This window comes from Pinus tabuliformis, chromosome 8, assembly GCF_031772625.1.
Source record: "Pinus tabuliformis cultivar Carrire ecotype Pingquan chromosome 8, CPIR1, whole genome shotgun sequence".
In the NCBI taxonomy this organism is placed as follows: Eukaryota; Viridiplantae; Streptophyta; class Pinopsida; order Pinales; family Pinaceae; genus Pinus; species Pinus tabuliformis.
Window position 1 is genome coordinate 481,977,403 of NC_142294.1, and position 5,193 is coordinate 481,982,595.

Below are 5,193 nucleotides of genomic sequence, written 5' to 3' on the forward strand. Positions count from 1 at the left end.
CATCCATTTTACCATATAAATTAAAATAATGATTTTGTAACCATATTCAAATTTAATTAGTAAGCATATGAAAATTTAATATACCATGGCTTATGAATACCACATGCTCAAAAACCATAACTCATTTCAAAATAAAAATAAAAATATTTTAATTTAATTTGATAACATTTTTTAAACTAAAATTTAATACTTATAATATAACGAGATTATCAACCATGCATATTCAACCCCATTTCACGATGGATATTATTAAATTGAAAATAGGCTTTATTACAATACCATGGATACCACTTTTCCAAAAACCATAACTCATTTCCAAACCAAAATATTTAATATATTTTATTTTAGATTTATTTTATATCATTTTTAAAATTAAATCTAAAAGCAAAATGGTATGGGATGTTGTGGTGGTGTATATGCTTGTAACATTTACATGTGGGATGGATTAATAAATAATAAAAATTAAGAGTAATTATTTGGAGAGGTGCTCTCTGACCTAGTATGTAGAGACAATACCATGGATACCACTTTTCCAAAAACCATAACTCATTTCCAAACCAAAATATTTAATAAAGATTTTATTTTAAATTTATTTTATAACATTTTTAAAATTAAATCTAAAAGCAAAATGGTATGGGATGTTGTGGTGGTGTATATGATTGTCACATTTACATGTGGGATGAATTAATAAATAATAAAAAATTAAGAGTAATTATTTGGAGAGGTGCTCTCTGACCCTAGTATGTAGAGATGTTGTAATGTCCCATAAATATTTTTACAGAGGTCAAAATAAAATAAAAACATAAATTAAATTAAATTAAATAATTAATAATGATAATTATCAATAAAACATTTTGACTTGGTCAAATTACATAAAATTAAAACTAAAAATAAAACAAAATATATAATTAATAATTAATAACTATAATTATGATTATAATTAAATTGATTATAATTATGATTATAATTATAGTGAAAAGAGATTTGATTTCTCTCGATGCTTGGTAGATCTGAAGCTAAGATGGATCTAAGTTGGTATATTAACAATCCAATGAATTACACATCTTTATTTTATTAGGAAGTAATTGAATTTTTTTACCTTTTATTACTTCTTCTTTCTGGACATTGAAATATTTTCATATGGTGTGATTGTGTGTATATATCTATATATTTGTGTAATATTTTTTTTAGTTACTTTATCTCTCAACGAATTAACATAGAAATATTTTATTTATGACTCCAATAGTAAAAGTGAAATATTTTTACCATATCTCCTTCAAACTGGGTTGTAATATTAATTACCACCTCTCCTTCATTTTGGGCTATAATATTGACAACTAACAAAGTAAGCATAGTGAAAGTGAAACTATTGACGTTTTATAATGTTTTTATTTGACACTAAATAAATGTGTATATTCATTTCTATTTTGATTATATCTATCATTTTATTTTTATTTTGAGTATATTTAATTTTTATTTTGAAAGAAACACGCGTCAACTCCATATTGAGTATGGACAAAAACACATCACTACACTAGATTGTAGAATGTTCCTCTCAACACAATGATTAGTATTAATTTTTTAATTCTTTCGAATTTTCTGATTTAAATGAATTATTATTTAAAATAAACATCTTTATGTAATTCCATTTATAAATATAAATTAATTTATAAAAATTACAATATGGCCTTTTTGAGATTTTGCTATGCTTGGACAACTTTGATATTCTGACATGCGTTCTCATGCTCTAGAGATTATGAAACTTCTCATAGAAATTCTTATAATCTACCAATGGCACCACATACACTATACTCATTTCATATTCATTTCCACCTCACTCAATGCCACCTCATCACTAGCTAGCCTCACTGCTATCTCTCTGCACAAGCATTAACTTTATTTCATGACGTAAACAAGATCCAATTTAATAGACACATATGACCTTTTTATGCTACCAATTCTTGTTAATGCCCTTCTACTTTCCTAGTGATTAATATGCACCACCTTAAATTTGTAACACATTGACCTCTTATGCTACCAATTCTGGTTAATGCCCATCTTCTTTCCTAATGATCAATATGCACCACCTTAAAGCTGTAATATATTGGTGGAAAGAAGATAAATCCCATATGTGTTATGGTTTACTTCTCACTGATATTTTGTGTACAAGACTGAAAAGAAAGTGAGATGATTAAGGCTTTGAATAATAAATTCATATTTCCATTGATCTTTAATTATTAATTTAATATCATAAATAAAATAACACATAGATGAATAATACTTGGTTTAACATCTCTTTGTGAAATCATAGTGTAAGGTTTACATGACTGATATATTCCACTACATACTATCTTATCATCGTAGACAAATATTTGTATGCAACTTGTTATTGACTTTTCTATATTGTTTTGACTAACATAAATTTAATTTCAACAATGTGGTTCCTTTGCATCCCCTAGGAAAATTATAGATAGGTACCAAAAACCTTATGGTGCTTGATTGTTTGGGTTTAAGAATCAAGTTTGTTTTGTTTTTAGTGTCAGAATCCATCAAATATATATAGATTTACTTTTCCAAAATTATTTACTATAATTATTTTTTTCATTAATATTGATTTTTATTTCGTGTGTGACATCGTCACAATGTTTTACTTTGAGATGACAAGTAATCAAAAATAAAAAAGAAAGCTACTAAGAGTTGCTTTCTTATTTAGTTAGTAAGCAAGTTTTTAGGTTACCCTAGTATTACATTAGGAGAGTAAAAGATATAGAAGTAGCACAAGCACATTAGTAAATATGGTTGATATATGTCGATCAGTGTATAAAAAGTGGAAAATGGCACTGATTAACGTATATTAACCACATTTACTAATGTGGTTGTGCTAGTTGATGGCCAACTAGTGTGGGGTGGTTAATTGACCATGGTTGAAGATGGTTCATGTTGGATGACTATGGTTAAAAATGGTTGATGAGGTTTTACCATGGTTGATAATTGTTGACCATAGTTGATGAGGTTTACCGAGGTTCAAGAGGGTTGAGTTAGGTTCGTCATGGTCAACCATTAATGTAACAATGTATTTATGTTACATTAATTTGAAAATGTTACATTAATGTTGACCATGATTAACAAGTTTGACCAAGAATAAATATGTATATTATGGCACGGGGGCTTCAGTGGGGAAGAAATACCCTACCATATGCATTCATATTGGGGGATATATTAAGGAAAAAATGACATAATTATTGAGCATACAATAGGGGGTAAAGATTTTTTATATAAGCAAGTATAAAAAATGGAGCTCAAAGTTAATGAAAAATTATAAAGGGGTATAAAAAATGTTAATGAAAAAATGGATAAATACAATATCTAGTGAAAGTAGGGGTTTTTTTAATTGAGAAGGTGTATTGGGTTCATATTGGTAGGGGATTATATAATGTGATTTTTATAGGTATTTTTCAATATATATTCAAATTAGGGGTATTGTTTAGTATGCCACGAATGCATGTGATGTGTCATAGGTTCATCGAGTAAAGCCCCCATGGATTGTGGTTGACCTTAGCTGACTATAGTTAAATATCGTTGAACTTGGTTTAACATGGTCAACCTTAGCTAACAATGTTCAACCATGGTTGACTAGGGATAAAGATGATATATTATGGTGGACTAAGCTTGACCATGGATGACCATGTTCACCATGGATGGGTATGGTTTGAACATGTTGTTCAAAGTTAAACATTGTTGACCATTATTTAGCGGGTTTAATAATGATTAACCATGGTCAACGATGGTTGAACATGGTGGCTATGTTTGACCATGGTGACCATGGTTGATCTTGTTTGACCATGGTTGAACTTGATTTACAACATTGACTATGCTTAACTCTCAATGATTATAGGGGAACATGTTTCACTATGGTTATTCAAGTATTACTATAGATGACTATGGTAGAACATGTGGGATATGGTTGACCATGTAGACCACTCAATCATGTTTGACCATGGTTGATTACGTTGGCCATGTTGATGATAGCCAAGCATCATTTAACCAAGTTCATCATCATTGACAATGTTGTCAATGGTTGTTTATGGTTAATAATGGATGAACATGTTGACCAACTGAAATATGTACGGCCATGGTGACCATGGTTGAATAAATATGTGTTTCTTTGAACGTGGTTGATTATAGTTGAAAATGTTAACCATGTTTGACCATATATGAACTTGTTTAACCATGTTTGATTGCGGTCACCTATGATTTATTATAGGTGGACACAATTATCAACATTTAACTATAAATGACTATGGTTAACCAGTTTTTATGATGGTCAAGCATGTAGACCACTTGCCCATGTTTGACAAGAGTTGCTCATGTTGTGCATGTTTTCCATGAATAAGCATGGTTTGACCAACTTCACCATGGTTGAGCTTGTGGTCAATGGTTGACTATGATTGACGATGGATGGACATGGTTGACCTGCTTAACTTTTTTTTACCATAGTTTACCAAGATAATTATAGTTGACCATCATTGACATTGGCTTTGTTTATCACATTCTGACATGGATATTTGTTCTATACATTGTAATGTCATTTTTTGTTGCTCTAATTACAAAATCATTTTTTTTAATCACATTGTGACATTGAATTTTATTTTTCACATAAAAACATCAATTTTTCTGTCACTTTATGATGTCAAGATTTGTCAAGTTATGGTTGACCATGGTTGTAACTGTTTAACTATAGTTAACTATGATTGATTATGGTTGACTATGGTTGACCATGCTTGATGATGTTTGACAATGTAAACAATGGTTTACTTTGGTTTGATCATGTGCATACTTATTGACCATAATTGACCATGGTGGTCCATGCGTTGACAACATGGTATTGGCATTGATGTCGATAGTTGAGTCAACTTGTGATAGGCATTAATGCCAATAGTTGTAGGATGTGTGCGTGATGGTTTGATGAGTGTTCTGGAGCTACAGAGGTATGTGGCATGATGGTTGTAGGTGGTTTGAAGAAAGTATTGCAAATCTAGATAGAGACATTTTGATTTTTTCCCTAAATTAGGGAACAGACCGAGATTAAATCTTATTAGTATACATTTGTAACTTTGGTAGCCTAGATTTCCAATGGGAAATATGTGGACACAACCCGGATTAGCAGTGGATAATCAACGTTTGTGTCTTACA